At 39.8% G+C, this 18,610-nt stretch overlaps 1 long non-coding RNA gene across 2 annotated transcripts in view; it reads right to left on the bottom strand.

Moving 5' to 3' along the window:
• Positions 1 to 18,610, bottom strand: part of LOC118892987 — a 439,949-nt gene that overhangs the window by 305,017 nt on the left and 116,322 nt on the right. The gene's annotated exons all lie outside the window — the stretch shown is intronic.

The raw sequence follows: 18,610 nt of genomic DNA, 5'->3' as shown, positions 1-18,610 counted from the left end.
ATGCCAGAATGAAAGAGCTCAGGGATTTTAGGAGATCAGTTACACTAATGGTGCCAGTTAACGGTCTCCCTCTATGCACACCCTGTGTTAGGTGACTTTGTGGCTTCTCTCATCGAAGGATGGAGGCTACTTCCCCATCCCTTGGATCTAGGCTGGTCTTGTGACTTGTTTTGGTCCAAATAACTGTGCAGAAGTGATGATGTGCCAGTTCTGAACTTATGCTTTCAGAGGGCTTGCCTGTTTCTACCGTCTCTCTCTTAAAACCTTTTTCATGTGCAGTAACCTGGACAAGCCGGCTGTATCATGGGAGGCACATGGAGCAGAGTGGAGTCATGCTAGCTGACAAGCCAACTCCCAGCTGACCCACCAGCTGACCAGAGATGCGTAAGTGAGCCCAGCCCTGATCAGCAGAATCACTCAGCCAATCTCTGGATTCTTGAGCAAAACTAAATGTTTATTATTGCATGTCACTGAAGACCCATAGTTGTTTGTTTAGCCACATTATCGTGGCACTAGGTAACAGTTAGAGAGGTAAGTAAGTACGTTTCTCAAGGTCATCCAGGTAGTAACTGGCAGAGCCAAGATGTGAACCTAGGCTGTCTACCGTCAGAGCCTGACATGTCTGGGGAAGGCTTCAGAAACAACAAATCATTAGGCAAATATCTGAAGTTTCTCAGAACCTCCAGTTACCAAGTCAGAGGTCCTGTGTTCAGTCCTGGGGTCTTATTAACTAGTCCTGGCCTTTGGACCTTGGTTTCCTTATCTTTAAAACAGGTATAATAAATACTTCTTCTAGCAAGATTCCTGTTAGGAGCCAATGAGACACCTATGCGCAAAAGCATTTCACAAACGTCTGTGCAGAGGCCAGATGCGCACAGCACACTCTCCACCTCTGCCAACAGCTCAGCAAGCAGAGGCTGCTCTGCTTGAAAGGGGCTTTGCTCGGGAGTCCTCTGCCCTTCTCCCCTCTTGCAATGAGTATGGTTTGAGTGTAGCTGTGGAGGACAGGGTAGTGGATGGTTTGTCTTTATAGCTTGCCCCTCCCACAACAGGAAAGCTTTAGCTGAGTTCTAAATGGAAGAAAAAGGGGAAAAAAAACCCCTAAAGCTGCTATCAAATTCACAGAGGCCCTTAATGGTGATTTAATGCTGGGAGATCTAGCTTGCCACAAGACTGTGACAGGACTGTATTTTTTTCTGTCGGGTTTAGGTGAGTGGTAGCGTGGCCGCATTTAAAGGCAGTGGGGAGAGGGTGGTGTGAGGGCTGTTAGTCACGTGCCTTGGAGCGTGGTCTGGACTATAAGGAGAATTAAAGGGACTGGGAGACTAGAGGTGGCTCGAGAGTGACCTTTGGGGCAGGGTGTTACCAAGGAAGCTGCTCCTCTCATTTTTATAACTAAATTCCTCCTCCCTGTTAGCTCCCAAACCCACTCTAGCAAAGCCTTCACAGAGATCATTCAGCTTCCCTGGTGGTTCCAGAATGGTCTCAGTGTGCAAAAGATCAGGATTCAAAAGCATCACATAATGCCTCAGAGTCTCTAGTTAACTCCTGCTTTCATCTTTTACACATGTAAACACTTTTTAAAAACACACTCACATTTAATGTTTAACCCCAGACACTACTCAGCTGTATGCATGTACCAGTATGCATTCATGCATTCGTTCATCAAACACTATTTGCTCCCCTCTATTACGTGCCAAGCACCATCCTAGGCTCAAAGGAGACAAAGACGAATGGCATATGGTCCCTGCCCTCAAGGAGAGCTTGTAAATCACTCCTTATCATGACTTACAGACAGAAAAAAAATTTTTTTTCACAGCAAGCTAACTCTGAGTTTGCTTAACAGGTCTTCTACCAATGAACATTTTGCTTATTTGTAGTTTTTGCTATTTAGAAGTCACTGTACAAATGTGTGGGCATGACTATCGAATGATTTCATACAAGCAGACTGGCAAGTGTAGGTATGCTATAAATTTTTATTTCTATTGCCAAAAAGGCTGCACCAATTTACATTCCAAGCAATAACATATGAGTGTCTGTTTCCCCAGTATTATCAAGTTTTATATATATGTGAATCTGTTAAGTGAAAAATGAAATCTCATTTTTGAACATTTCTGTTTCTTTAATTGTGAGTAAGGCTGAGCATTTTGTTGAACGTTAAAGACATTTATTTCTTTTTCTTCGAACCTATAGTTAACATTCTCAGCTCCTTTTTCTTTTGGTTGTTGGTTTTGTTTCTTTATTTGCAGACATTGAAGCATTAAGGAAATGTAGGTATAGTATAGTATGTTTTTCCATATAGAATTTTAAACATTTTTTGTAGTCAAATTCGTCAGTCTTCTTTTGTGTGTGGTTTTGGTATTCATTTCTTCTTTAAAAATATCTTTTGTATGTCAAGATCACAAAAGCATTCTGTTGCATTTTCTTTTAGTGATTTGTATAGTTGTTTTTTGTTTTTTTTTTAAATTTATTTATTTATTTATTTATTTTTGGCTGTATTGGGTCTTCGTTTCTGTGCGAGGGCCCTCTCCAGTTGCGGCGAGCGGGGGCCACTCTTCATCGCGGTGCGCGGGCCTCTCACTATCGCGGCCTCCCCTGCTGCGGAGCACAGGCTCCAGACGCGCAGGCTCAGTAATTGTGGCTCACGGGCCCAGTTGCTCCGCGGCATGTGGGATCTTCCCAGACCAGGGCTCGAACCCGTGTCCTCTGCATTGGCAGGCAGACTCCCAACCACTGCGCCACCAGGGAAGCCCATAGTTGGTTTTTTTTTTTTTTTTTTTACAATTAATTCATTAATGCATATGGAACTGTGTTAGGTTTTCATTGCTACATCACAAATTACCACAAACTTATCAGCTTAAAACAATACACACTTCTTAAGTCACAGTTTCTGTGGATCAGGAGTTGGGCACTGTTTAACTGGGTCCTTTGCTTAGGGTTTCACAGCTTATAATCAAGGTCTTGGCCAGAACTATGTTCTCATCAGAAGCTCAACTGGTGAAGGATCCATTGCCAAGCTACTTCAGAGTGTTGCTCAAATTCATTTCCTGATGCCATACAATTCATGGCATCCTGCTTCATCAAAGCCAGAGAGGGAGAGAGAGTCTAGCAAGATAGGCATTACACTATTATGTAATCACACATGTAATCATGTACAAACTGTCACCTTAGTCACATTCCAATGGTTAGAAGAAAGTCACTGATCCTTCCCACACTCCAAGGGATAACACAAAGGTGTGAACACCAGGAGGTGGGGATCCTGAGGACTACTCTAAAGTCTGTCCTCTACAAATTTGTTTTGGTAAAAGGACTGAAGTAGGGATAGGATATACATTTCTTTAGATGGTTAGCCAAAAGTCTCAATGTTATTTACAGAATTATCTAACCTTCCCCTAATTTATTAGAAAAATTTTTTTCTGTTTTCCTCAGACAGTATAGTTTAAATAACTCAAGCTAATTCATTTCTCCTTCTTTCCTCATCTCAAATGCAGCATCTATGATACTGGAAATGCAGTTTATCAATTCCACAATCTGTTTATTGGGCATAAAAAGAACACTTATCAGGCTTTCTCCCCAGAGGCAATCACCATTGTTAGTTTTTATTATATTCTTTCAGACATATGTATATCTATGTCTTTATTCCTATTTATATCCATATTTATCTAGTTAAATATAAAGGTTGAGGGAAATAAAATGAAGAAAGTCCAATCATTATCTCACTCCTTTCCACACAAGAGGTGCATATTCACAACAGAGCCCAGACAACCTCAGGCCAATCCAAGTATATGCTAGAAAACACTACATCAGTCAGTTAAGCCAAGAGCTGACACTAGTCCTGCTCCAAAATAAGCCAAACTCAGGACCAAGACAAGGAAGGGGGCAGCCAACAGGTAGAGCAGGAACATTTCTAAGGATATGAACACATCCCAAAGAAGATAACTCAGATAAAAAAGGATTGCAAGTGTGGTAGGAAAACCCAGCTGCAAGTTTCATGCGCTTGAACTGCCACAGATTCTATCTGGGCCTTTGCGAGTAGGATCCTGTTTAGTCTGATAAGGAAAATTAAAAATTTCTTACTACATTCTGGTTCATATTAGAGTTTACAACCATCCATTAAAGCCAATATCATTGTCTCTCAGAAGCAAGTGGTGGAAAGACAATGAAGCACATACTAGCCATTACCTTTTTTAAAATATATCTATTCTTTTTCAGATTCTTGTCCATTTATTATAAGATACTGAGTATAGTTCCCTGTGCTATACAGCAGGCCCTTGTTGTTTATCTATTGTAGTGTGTATATGTTAATCCCAAACTCCCAATTTATCTCTCACCCCACCCCCACTATCCCCTCTGGTAACCATAAGTTTGTTTTCTATGTTTGTGACTCTATTTATGTTTTGTAAATAAATTCATTTGTTAACCATGACTTTTCCTGAAAAAAATGTCCATCATCTCTGCTATTATGACAACCCTTTCTTACTCTGCCTTTTTGGAAGAGGCTATGTCCTATGAATTAGTGGATTTTTTAAGCTTATTTTTTTTTAATTACATTTATTTTGAACGAGGAATATGTACATTTGGAAAAAAATAATTCAAATGTTACCAAATACACACAAAAGGATAAGTAAGTCTCCCCATATCCCTGTCTTCTAGTCCCCCAGGCTCCCTCTAGTTCCCAGAGATACAGATATGCAAGTATAGATAGGTGTTATATAGATAGATGGACGATAGATAAATACATCACACTTTTAAAAAACTACAACAGTGGCATGCTATACACAATTTTCTGCACTTGGCTTTTTTGACTTAATGATATATCATAGCATGGGTTCCATATTAGTACTATAGAACTGCCTCATTTTTAATAGCTACATAGTATTGTTTGGATGTAATATAATTCATGTATCCATCCCCTATTAGTGGATATTTAGTCTATTTCCCATCTTTCGCTTTTAGAATAATGCTCTAATTAATCCCTTCACATTTCACAATACCATTTTAAATTGTAATCTTTTAAAGATCAATAAGAGATTATTCCTAACATAATTCACCTTGTTTCTATCATGGATCTCCATCTACCAAAAGTAGTACTATACTCCACATAAGTTGTCAAACTGAGGTCCAAAGCAGAGGTCCAAACTGATAGCCACCGACTAAAACTAACACACAGACATGTTGTATTTGATTCACCATTATTTTCCAAAATGGGACAAATTGACAGCATTAAAATTGTAAGGATTTTGATGTGATTTACAGAAATCACATCAAAATCAAGATGTGGGGTGTCTCTTGAATAACGAAATACTTAGCAATTCTGGGCTCACATTCTTGCCCAACAGTATTCGGCTGGTGCTGAGCAAAGCTGTTCAATTCAGATGTGGCATGGACTTCCTCAGTCCACTGTATGACCAAGATGGGAGCCAAGATTCTTCCACATCTCTGAAGCTGTGTAAGTTGTCATTTCTCATCACACACTCCCTATTCCCACCCCCCATAGTAGAGTTGAGAAAAAAAGTGAAATGACTTTGTATTCAAAGGTCTCATAATAGTAGGAAAATAAAAAAATAGGCCCAAACCTAACACTGCTCCCTATTGTCTTATATCTAGATACTTCCTCACTCATTTACATAACTAGCCTGGCCTCTGAAAGTATTTGACTTTGCAATCCCATGTTTAAAAGAACCAGACCCTCCCCAAGGTCAAACATATTTTCAGATACAATCCAATAGAGGTCTATTATCTCTTTCTTCTGTTTATTTAAACCCTCCTTCCATATGTCAACTTCTTTGACAGGTTTGACCTGCAAAGGATTATTTTTTAATACAATTTCTAAAACAAATCAAAGCAAACAAAAAAACCCTACGAGTATCCAATGGACTTCACAGTTAAAGTGGCCAATCCGCTGATTCTAAAAAAGAGCAGCTGGCAAAACTAATCAATGTTGGACATTTGCATTTTTTTTTTCCTTTTTTACAGTCTCCCCTGGTGCTCGGAGATTGGTTTTCTGTGTTGGAAGGAGAGCATGGAGAGCAGCTGCTGCCTCCCAGTCTGGTGCTCAGCATACAAGAGAGCGTGGCACAGAATTCATCTACCAAATATCCCAACAGGTTAACCAGTTCTGGACGGAGGAAGTCACAGCTCTTACTTTTGAAGGCTCTTTGTATTGAGTATAAAAGATTCTGTGTTTCTGGGAATAAGATGTCTCTCTTCAAATTCACTCTATATACTATAGGCAGCAAGATGATGCTACTTACACTTGATGATATCCTGCTGGTGAGATGGTGACAAGAAAAAAAATTAAATACAAGTATGAACTTGGCAAAAATAAACATATGCAGGCTCTGGAAATCAGGCAGCAATGTAATTCTCACTACAAGTTATTGAGTGCTTCTTATCTGTGAGGCACTGTGCTCAATGCTATACATGCATTATCTCATTTAATTTTCTCAATTCTGAAAGATACATGCTATTGTCAACCATGCTTTATATATGGAAAAACCGAAGATCAGAGAAGCACAGTGATTTTTGCAAGGGATCTAGGCTTATAAATGACAGAGCTGACATCCATCTAGGTCTCTCTGACTCCCTTGGATGCTTAGCTAAAGAAATTCCTAGAAAGTTTCCTTCACATACCAAGCACTCTTCAAAGAGGTTTATGTTGGATATTCAATGAGAACCACTGAGTTCTTTGGAATCTATAATGCTACTGCTGATAATCATTCAGGGAGGAACATTTTCATCCTATTCTTTATGTCATTTTTTTCCTTCCACATCTTCTGCACAAGAAGCAATCTAGTGTTGGTCCCTTTCTCCTCAAACAATTTACAATTGAAATAGCTACTCACGACCTCAATCTATTCTGAAAGATTATTTGTTTCATTGGCCACATTTCTTCCTGACATTCCTAAGCTCTCTTTGATGTCCTGAAGAGTTAAGTCACTATTCACCAGATCTCACCACTGGCGACATATAATTCACTGCAACTACTTGGTCGTAGAGCCATGCCCAATCTAACTCACCTGTCCTATAATCCATGAAGCTTTAGGCTTCATATCCCATTTCTCTCCAAAAAGATCTTTAGTGATATTATTTTTTAAATAATTACTTTTCAATTTGCATATATTAAAATACACCCTCTGTGACATACAGTTGTATAAGCACTACTACAATCAAGATACAGAGCCCTTCCATCCCATCCAAAAAAAGTCCCTCATGCTATTCCTTTGTTGTCACCTGCCCCTAACTCCTACCAACCACGGACTATTCTCTGTCTCTATTAATTTGGCTTTCTCCATAATGTCATATAAAATGCAATCATGGGCTTCCCTGGTGGCGCAGTGGTTGAGAGTCTGCCTGCCAATGCAGGGGACACGGGTTCGAGTCCTGGTCTGGGAAGATCCCACATGCCGCGGAGCAACTAGGCCCGTGAGCCACAACTACTGAGCCTGCGCGTCTGGAGCCTGTTCTCGGCAACAAGAGAGGCCGCGATGGTGAGAGGCCCGCGCACTGCGATGAAGAGTGGCCCCCACTTGGCGCAACTAGAGGAAGCCCTCGCACAGAAACGAAGACCCAACACAGCCAAAAATAAATAACTAAATAAAATTAAAAAAATTAAAAAAAAAAAAAATGCAATCATAAAATGTATCTCTCTTTGAGTCTGGCTTGTTTCATTCAGCAAAATGCATTTGAAATTCATTCATGTTTGGGAGGGGATGGGCACAATGGGTGGAGGGGCCCAGCTGTATGGTGATGGATGGCAACTAGACTTGTGGTGGTGATCACTTCATAGTGTATGCAGATGTCAAATTATAATGCTGTACACCTGAAACTAATGTAATAAAAAAATAAATTCATCCATGTTTTTTGAGTATCAGTAGTCTACTCCTCTTTACTGATGAGTACTATTCCATTGCATGGATGTTCCATGGATTGTTAATCCATTTACCAGTTGAGGGACATTTGAATTGTTTCCAGTTTTTGATGACTATGAATAGCTGCTATAAACACTTGTATATAGAGTTTTGGGGAACACAGATTTTTATTTCACTCATGTAAATCCCTAGGAATAGAATTGCTGCATCATACTGTAAGTTTACATTTAACTTTATGTGAAACTGCCCAACTGTTTTCCAAAGTGACTGTAATATTCTGCATTTCTGCCAACAACATGCAAGAGTTCCAGTTGTTCCACATCCTTGTCAGCACTTGATATTGTCAAGGTGCTTTGCTTTAGCGATTCTAATAGGTGTGTGGTGATATCTCATCATGGTTTTAATGCAATTCTCTAATGACTAATGTTGAGGATCTTCTCATATGCTTTTTTACCATCTGCATACCTTCTTTGGTGAAGTGTTTCTCAAAACTTTTGCACATTTAAAAAATTGGATTGTGGGATTTCCCTGGTGGTGCAGTGGTTGAGAATTCGCCTGCCAATGCAGGGGACATGGGTTCGATCCCTGGTCCAGGAAGATCCCACATGCCACAGAGCAACTAAGCCCGTGTGCCACAACTACCGAGCCTGTGCTCTAGAGCCCATGAGCCACAACTACTGAAGCCCGTGCACCTAAAGCCCATGCTCCACAGCAAGAGAAGCCACCATGATGAGAAGCCCACGCACCTCAATGAAGAGTAGCCCCCGCTCGCCACAACTAGAGAAAGCCCACGTGCAGCAGTGAAGACCCCCCGCTTACCACAACTAGAGAAAGCCCATGTGCAGCAACGAAGACCCAACGCAGCCAAAAATAAATTAATTAAAAAAAATTGGATTGTGTGCTCTTGGTGATATTCTTATAATTTAGAGATTAATTCATTTTAAGTTGATTCTCCTTTAAAATTTAAATATCCCAGTATAAAAGTTAATAAACAGAAGCCTCTATTAAAACAGAGTCTGGGGGCAGAAGGGGAAGCTCTCACGCCCTATGATGATAGCAGAGCCCAAGAGAAAGAAGAAAGACTTCCTCTTCTTGCCTGTCAAGAGCTTACCCAATGAGAGACAGTCACAACTCAGCCAATGAAAAGCCACTATACGTCAAATTCTCAATTCCTCAATTGACTATTTGTTAACTAGAGCCTTCCCAACTTCCTTTTCCCCCCTTTGAAAGAGTTTTTCTCCCCTTGCTGTGTAGGGACTTGCATGTAGCTTGCCATGGTTGCAGACCCTCTTTGTTACTTGCAAATAAACTCACTTTTGCTGAAGAAATAACTGAAAGTCTATTTGTTTTAGGTCAGCATTTTGGTGGCTCATACCAGGATCCAGAGAAGACCCTCACTGACTCTGAAGCTGGTGAGCAAACAGGTGAAGTAGCCATATCGAGTCCATTGCTGCTCACTGCTTCTTGCTGACCCTGGAGTTTGAGGATAAGTCTTTCTCCTGTATCCTAGCTTCTCTCCTTGTGTTTTGAAGCTCTTGAGGTTTTCTTCAGGATCTGTTTTAAGGCTTTGTCCTTTCTGTTTAAGGCTTCATTACATATGTGAGTATTCATTTAACACATTTTAAAAATCAGGCCATTCCTCCTGGAACTGGCTAAACTTCACCCCATTCCTTTTGGAAAAGGGGTTGGTCTATTGGCACTGCCCTATTAAACTTTCAGCCTGACTCCTTCAGGATTGGGCTGTTCTAGTGGAACTGTGCTTTAAGCCTTTGGCTTGATCCCTCCAGAATTAGACTGTACCCTTAGAGCTGTACTGAGTAGCCTTTGGCCTGGCTCCTTGGCGATCAGACAAGAAATGGCTGGTATTAGACCTGCAGGTTGTTTGAGCTATTTGAGCTGTTTAGGCTGTTTGAAAATTATTCCCTTATTCTAGAGAAAAACCTCTGAGAAATGGGATACCAATTATCTAAATATTTTGAGGGCGCACCCTCCCCACAAGGGCTCCAGCTGATTTTATATTGGAAAGACCATGGTTCTTCCTCATGTGCATTTCTAACTAAATGGACCAAGTTTACCAAAGGCGATTAAGAACATCAATGGTTATTATGGGGAACTTTTGAAACCCCCAAACTTAACTTTTCTTAAAACCAACCTGGACAACTATAGCTCTAAAATTTCCACAACTGAATGGAATGCCTCTCTGCAAAATAAGATTTTCAGGTTAACTAGGCAAACAAACATTTAAAGAAAAATAAAATGGCTTCCAAAGCCTCATCCTCTTTCTCCCCAGCTCCTTTATCTCAGGCTCTGCCTCCTGTGCCATCTTCCTCCTTCCTTTCTACACCACCCATACCTCCTTTATACCCTTAGTTCCCCCATATTAATTCTCTCACCAAACTTCCCCTTTTCTCTGAAACTCTCCCACCCTCTGAACCTATCGTAACCTGTCCCTTTAAAATTAGAAAGCTTTTCCCAAAGTAATCAAGGATCCTCACAGATTACCAACCTGTTTCTCTGACTTATATCAGCTAGTTGGTGAAGGCCAGGACCAGCATGGATGAAAACTGCTAACTGGGAAAATCCTGAAAGGTCTCTAGGATTACAACCAGTAGACCAGCCTGTTAACTTATTACATAATCAGACTCAGGCAATCACTAGGCAACTTCATTAGGCAATTCCTAAAGCTTTTCCAAAGCCTAATGATTGGAACAAAATTCAGGTCTGCACACAAAAATCTGATAAGCTTGTTCGTAACTATTATACTTGACTTTGGATAATTAAAAAAAAAAAAAAATCTGGTCTTCTTTCATATGTTGATTCTACCCAAGTAGTTTTTAACTCTATATTTATTAATGGGCTGAAATGGAACTTTTCCCATCAAGTGAAATGGACCAGGGTGGAACTGGAAACTATCTTTACCCCAGATTAATAGTTAGTCTGGCAAACCAGCTCTCTCACGCTAGAGCCACTTAAAAGGAAGATTGCTAAAATTCTTAACCTTCAGCCTCAGCAAGTGAAGGCTCCTAAATGAAATCAAAAGCTTCTTAGTTTCTGATATTATTGCAAAGAGCCAGGACATTTGAAAAGAGGGCCACAAATTTAAGCACTTTAGGCAACTTCAGCCCTTCTAACCATCCTTTCCAATGTCCTCCCAATTCTCAATGACAGGGCTCCAAGAAACTACAGGGGCTCTTCCCATTCCTTCCTCTTTATCAGCTTGAGAAACGCTTACACAGATTGGGGATGAATCTCTTCCAGTCCTAACTGACACTGGAGCCACACTCTTGATGCTCAACCCCACTACTATAAAGCAGACCCTGCCTTGGAGTACTACAGTTCAACTAGTGGGGATCCCTAATGAACCTCAAAAGATTCCTGTCTCTGCACCTATTCAGTTTTGTTTAGAACCTTTGAAGGATCCATACCCTTTTCTTTTTAGTTCCTCAGCTCTTATCCATTTATTAGGCTGAGACTTCTTAGAGAAGTACCATGCTGGAATTTTTTTCTTCTCAAAAGGGGAAATTATTCTAGAATTTGACAGTAGTCATCAAAGCAGCCAAGCAGGTGAATTAAATGATCCTTTGCAATCTTATTTGCTTCATTTCTGATGGTACTAGAGATGATTCTGGAAGCATTAATCATTTGTCCCTATTCAATCAGCTACCACCCTCCTTATGGGCAAAATCTCCAACTGATATTGGCAAAATTCATAGCACACCTCCCATCAAGATTCAAATAGATCCCTCAAAACGTCTCCCCAGAATTAATCAATGCCCTATGAGCGAAGAAGCCCTTCAGGGCATAAAACTCATAACAGAATATTACAAGTCACAAGGCCTCACTACCCCTTTTACTAGTCCCTACAACACTCCCATTTTACCTGTGAGAAAACCTAGGGGCCAAGGGTGGAGATTTGCCCAGGACCTTGACACAGTAAACAGCATTGTTATCCCCCGACACTGTTGTTCCTAATCCTCATACATTACTAACATTCATTCCCACTAGAAGCAAACTCTTTACTGCAATTGATTTATGCAGTACATTCTTTAGTATTCTAGCTGATGAAGCTAGACAATACTTTTTTGCCTTCACTTGGGAAGAAAAACAATTCACCCAGACAATAATGCCTTGGGATTTTACTGAGAGTCCTTCTTATTTCTCACAAATCCTGAAGGCTGATCTGGATGATATAAAGTTCCCTAGAGGTTCTACATTGTTGTAATATGTGGATGATTCGCTTCTTTGCTTTCCTTCTCAAGCCTCCTCACAGGAAGACAGCATCCATTTGCTAAAACTTTTAGCCTTAAAGGGACATAAGGTCGCCAAGAAAAAATTGCAGTTTGCCCAAATCCACGTTCAGTATTTAGGGCATCTGACATAAGAACAAGGACCACACCTAGATCCAGATAGGCTTCATGGTATCCTAAGTTTCTCCAAACCCAAAACTAAGTGCCATTGTGAGGCTTTCTCTAGCTCGTTGGTTATTGCCAAAATTGGATTCCAAATTTCTTATGGCCAAAATTCCATGTTTTCATAAAGAACAACAACCCCGACCCAATTTTATTGGAAGAATCAGACTACACAGACTTTAAGGCCTTAAAAAAGAGTTTGATGAACTCATCCTTGGGCATCCCAATTATCAGATTCTTTTTTTTTTTTTTCCTTTTTGTATATGAAAATGCCCTTGGGATACTCATCCAAAGACATGGGGACTACCACTGGCCCATAAAGTATTATAACCAAAAAACTTGTATATGAATATTCCTAGCAGCATTATACAAATAGCCAGGAAAGTAGAATCACTGAATGATGAATGGATAAACAAAAGGTGGTATAGCCATACAATGAAATATTATTGTGCCTGGAAAAGGAATGAAGTACTGATACATGCTACAACATGTATGAACCTTCAAAACATGCTAAGTGATAGAAGCCAGAAACAATAGGTCACATATTGTATGACTCCATTTATATAAATGTCCAGAATAGGTAAATCTGTACAAACAGAGAGCAAATTAGTGGTTGCCAGGAGCCAGAGGGAAAAGGAAAAAGGGAGTTACTAGGTTTCTTTTTGGGGTGATGAAAATATTTTAAAATTAGTGATGATAGTCGTACAACTCTATGAATGTTCTAAAAACCACTGAAGTATGTATTTTAATAGGGTGATATTTTGGTATGTGTGTATCTCAATAAAACAGTTATTTAAAAAAGAAAAAGGGGGAAAAAAGATTGGGAGGTTAAGAGTCTCTTCTGATGGAAGAGATAATTTCCCAGTTTGGGTAAGGTGTGACGTAGGTTGGGAAACCATGATGGATCTTGAATGACCTGTAAAGAGAACTGAACAGTCACATGAACAGACCTCCACTGAGGATTTATTCTACAAGTTAGAAGGCTTGGTTTACAGGTGGCAATGTGTTAGAAGGTCACTAAAGGCATTATCTCATCTTAGTATTTTATATTAAGATATCATTCTTACTATGTCCACATTCTCTGTGAGAATCTTAAAAAGTCACCTCACTTTCCCCATCCTCAGATAAGATTTATATAAAACCCTACTATGGAGTAAAATATTTCAGCCAAAATATTATCTATACTCACCCTGCTTGTGGTTGTTTTTTAAATTGCATTGTCCTTCAGCTTTGACATTATTGGAAACAGACACACTTTAAACAGAAGTTTGCTTTCTAAATGATTCCTTGGACAAAGGGACCAGACTTCATATTGTACCAAGAGACAACAGAGAGGGAAAACCTGATGAGGTGTGAACATATGGCCATGAGAAATCAAAGGGATAAGTATTCAAGAAATGCATGAGAAAGAGCCCAGATAAAAATTTAAGTGAAAATTGAAGGTATACATATTTATGACTTAGAAGTAAAACAACACAATCCAAAAGTCCAAAAATAGGACACTAGTTTAAAAAAATTATGTTATATCCATGTGGAAACTATTAAGATATTAAAAATCATATTTATTTCATATTTAATGATATAGATAAATGACCATGATTCAGTTATAAGTTTAAAAAGTTCAATTATTAATAGTGTGATCTCAAATGTATGTGTATGTGTTTTTTTTTTGTATAATATTTATATACATATCTGTATATAGATACATCATTTTACTGACATGAAATACAGACATACATATATAAATTTTACTCCATTATGCATAAAATTTTGTACATTTGTATTTCACAATATTATACATAAAATAATGACTGTGTATGTATCAATAAAATGTTAATAATAAGGATGAGATTATGGGTCATTTTTAGTCCTTTTATTTTCAGCCCTGGGGAGCTAACATGATGGATACCCCAACAGCTTGGAAATTAGGACAGTAAAATGGGCCATTTGATGGAGCCACTTTGGAAAATATTTTGGATGTTTCTCAAAAAGTTAAATGTATATCTACCGTATGACCCAGCAATTCCACTCATTGATATCTGCCCAAGAGAAATGAAAACGTATGACCACACAAGGACTTGCACATGAATGTTCACAGCAGCGTTATTCATAATAGCTAAAAAATGGAAACAATTCAAGTGATCATCAGCAGATGAATAGATAAATAAAATGACATACCCATACAATGAAACACTATTCACTAATAAAAAGGAATGTATAATGATACACACTACGATATGGATCAATCTCCAAAATATTATGGTAATTGAAAGAAGCCAGACACAAAGACCTCATATTGCAGGATTTTATTTCTATGAAACCAGGATGGGAACAGAGATTAACTGTTAATGGGCATGATGGGTCTTATTGGGGTGATGAAAGTGTTAGGAGGGTGGCTGCACAACCTGGTAAACTTCCTAAAAATCACTGAATTATACATTTTTAAAGGGTGTAATTTTACCATTAAAATTTTGTGATATGTAAAATAAACTTGCATAAAGTTTTTAAAAACTGCCCTTTGAGACTTGAGCTTTAAATTAGCAGTTAGCAGACATGGGCAGAGATATGCCAACTTCAGAGGACAGAATGACTCCCAGACCAACAAGACTTGACTGTAGCCTGACTGATCATAGAAAGAAGTCTACAGAAACAATGTATTATCGGAATTGAGAGTGGTCAGTCGTGAGATAAAGGGGAGAGACGGCCTTGGCTTCACGCATTGGTGTATTAGGGTTTCCATTACTCTTGTAATGAGGGAGGTAGGGGAAGAGGAGAATGGTGATTCTGGAAAGATCACTCAGCTGAATGACTCCCATGCACTGATTCGAGGCACCCAGTGCAAGAAAACAGTTGTTGGTTAGCTTCCCATGCAGTTCTGCTGCAGGATGAGGATGTACTGATAGGTAGATGTAAGTCTTTCTAGACTGTGATCTTGCTCTTTGTAAGTTAACAAGTTTAATATTCTTGGTACCACAGCTGTTTCTGCGAACCAGTTAATGTTAATTCATCCCTGTAAAAAACAGGCTTCTAAGCCTGTGGAGCACAGAGCCTTAGTATGGAGGGTGGTGAGTTCCTCAGACTAGATGTTCCACAGGAGAACTAATCTGAGTGATTGGAGGTCTCCCCAGCTGGAGCTGTCTTTCTTGATGTGAAGTTGACACAGCACGGTACAAGACAGAGCACAATGGATAAGAAAGTAGGCTCTGAAGTCAGACTACCTGGGTTCAAAGTCTATACTACTGTTTACTAGCTATGTGACTTTGGGGAAGTTAGGTAACCTCTCTGTTTCAGTTTTCTCATCTACAAAACACAGATAATAACAGTACCTTTCTCACATGGTTGTTAAAAGAATATATGATCTCATTTATGTAAAGTACCTAGCACAGAGCTTGTCACCACTAACACTCCAATATTATTATTTCTCAATTGGCATTCTTTTCATACTTTTCCGTTTGTCAATTGATTCTCTTATGATGAGAACATATATCATTTCAATTCCTAATCAGAAAACAATGCTATTCAAAATATTTGAAATGAATATGACTTCTGTTCAACCAGGAAAAAAAGAATAGTAAAGAAAAGAGATGGAGGAAGGAAGGGTCCAGGAATGCAACTGAGGGACATTTTAGAAGGACGGTATATTGAAATTCAGGCCTTTCTAACACAAGCCATCTGGTGACCGCATCCAAGCAAGCCCCATCAAAATTTTTCTCATGGAGTTCTTTTGTCACTGTTTATTCTGCACTTCATCTTAGTAGGCAAATGGGTGGATTTACCCTGCACAGAGCAGGGATAGCAGTGGGAGGACGTGGGAAGGAATAATCTAATGGCAAAGGTGAGGAGGAATTAAGGGTGAAAGGCAGCAAAGACCCCTTCCCCACATGCCTCCCCATTCTCTCAGCACTGGAATCTAAGTCTGCGGTTTTAGACAAAGTTCACACACAACTTAAACCAAAGATGTAGCTCCCTTCCCCAATCCCAAAGGTTCCCAATCAGCCCTTAGCCTTGTATAGGGAGCTTTCAAACCCCTACCCATGGTTTAATTAATTTTCTGAAAAAAGTGGCTGGTTGATATGACAGTCACAAACATCAAATTCCATTAATTAATACTGAGACATCAGTGTCCATGTTGTTTCTCAATTACACATTTCATATGCAGTCACCGTTGTGCTGGCATCAGTTTGGTCCTAGTGCCCAGAAAGGACAGTTACAACGAAGGAGGACCAAAGGCGGGTGGGGGGTAGCATCTGCACTTACACTGAGATAATCAGCTTGGAGGAATTCACACTCCTAAGAGCACTCCCCAGAGAAGGGTCTCAGAGACCTAGATGAAAGGGTTTAAATGTGGCTGGGTGAGGCGTTTTCATTTTGCTGATGGACTGGAAGGAAACTATCAGCTTGATGAACACAGAGCTTCCCTCGGGTTCCAAGACACACTCTGTGCACTGGCTTTCCAAGCCTCCTTCCCTTGCTTCCCTTCTCATTGTTCTCTTTCTCTCTCTCTCTCTGTCTCACTCTGCCTCTCTCGCTCGCTGGCTCTGTCTCTCTTTTCCCCTAACTACAGTCATCTTCAATTTCATGTTAATTCAGAAAAGAGTCAAAGGGGAACAAAAAGCAATCTTTGCTTCTTCCACTCAAGTAAAAACCCTAAAGGGACCACACTCCCATCGAGGCATGTGTTTGAGGGCCTGGAGACAAAGCAAAATGTTCTCAGGAACACTCAGAGGGTAGGTCCTGGAGATAAAGCAATGTGATTAAATCTTGATAGATTTTTGTTTTAAGAGTAAAAGGGAGAAGGGAGGGGTAGCTCTTGTTTGCCTGGATACAAAGAGTGCCGTTGGCAATCCCTGCTTAATCAGGATCTTGATGAGCCTCTTTTCCCTCCCAGGACTGAGACGCCAAGGAATAGTCTATCCGAGGCAGCCTCTGGCTCATTCCCACGTGCTTGCTCCATCCCTGCCACTTCGCTGGCCCCTGCCCTGAGAAACAGCTGTTTCATTATTCCGGCAATCTTATGAAAATTATTTGTGACTTCAATTTGAAGATTATAAAAATAAAACCCTAGCCCCACCCAGTCCCAGAAGGCAACAGGCAAAATTGATCACTGTCAAAAGCCTTCCATACCTTTATGGGGAACTATTATTCCCTTATTAAGAAATTAATCATCTTTTCCACTTTAAGGATAGAGAAAAAGTGACCCAAAAAGTGAAGTAATTTGTCCAAGGTCATTCCCCAAATGGATTACAGGTCCCTCTAACAGATACACAGTGTTCAGAGCCAGGAGGGAATGGAATGGGGTGGGACAAAATGAGAGCATCCTTGCTGGGCTCTGGGGCTGGGCCTAGGCACTCCAGGTTTTGAGATTGGTAGCATTAAGATAGGGAGGGTTCTTTGTTACTTTTTATTTCATGTCACCATATTTCAAAAGGTTGGAAAGAAGGTGACTACTCAGAACTAAAAGTACAGAGGTGCACACAGAAATTAAATAGTAGAGGTCATGATGGCATGATTTCAGATTCAGATGTACTCTGGTTACAAAAAATAAAGAGAAAAGAAAAGGTCCTAATCTGATTTTTAAAAAGGGCTGCAATTAATGTTGAGAAAGGAGTCAAAATATTCAATTATATTCCCAGGTCTGATTTATCACTAATTTGCAGAGCAATCTTGATCATTTCCCTTAACCTCTCTGGTCCACAATTGTTCCATTTGTTTCAGGGGGCTCAGTTATCCCTGCTCTATTGTCAAGGATGGTGTGAGAGAAGAACCAAATGGCATATGTCTAGCAGAAAGCTCCATACAAACCTCCAGTGGCCCCAGATATGTTGTAGCAGTTGGATGTATGTACTACTTAGAGAATAATGGCTAATGTTAGTAAGTTTCTAATATGTCCTAGGCACTAGGCTATGTACTTTGCAAACTATCCTCATTCAATTTTCAAATACTGTATGAAGTAAACACTAGCACTGTTCTAGATTAAAAAGATGAGGAAGCTGAAGCTCGGAGATACTAAGATATCTGCCTGAGGGTCACACAACTAGTAGAAAACAGTCAGGATTCAAAGCTAATTTTGTCTAATTCTGGAGTTCAAGTCCTTACACACTAGGCAATGAATTCTATGCGGCAAGTATAATTCAGACAAGTGGTAGCACACCTCCATTGAACACAATATGAAAAACACCAAGTTGGAACACACTTATACAAAAGGAATACAATTTCTAGTCTTGAAAAACCCCATCAGTATGGTCTCACTGTCTCCTCTCAGATTGGAGCCTGCAGGCAAAGAGGGCAGGTACAGGACCTTGTTGAACAAGGCAGCGCTTGGGGCAGACA

Source organism: Balaenoptera musculus, chromosome 3, assembly GCF_009873245.2.
Source record: "Balaenoptera musculus isolate JJ_BM4_2016_0621 chromosome 3, mBalMus1.pri.v3, whole genome shotgun sequence".
Classification (NCBI taxonomy): domain Eukaryota; kingdom Metazoa; phylum Chordata; class Mammalia; order Artiodactyla; family Balaenopteridae; genus Balaenoptera; species Balaenoptera musculus.
This window is presented reverse-complemented; position numbering and strand designations above follow the sequence as displayed.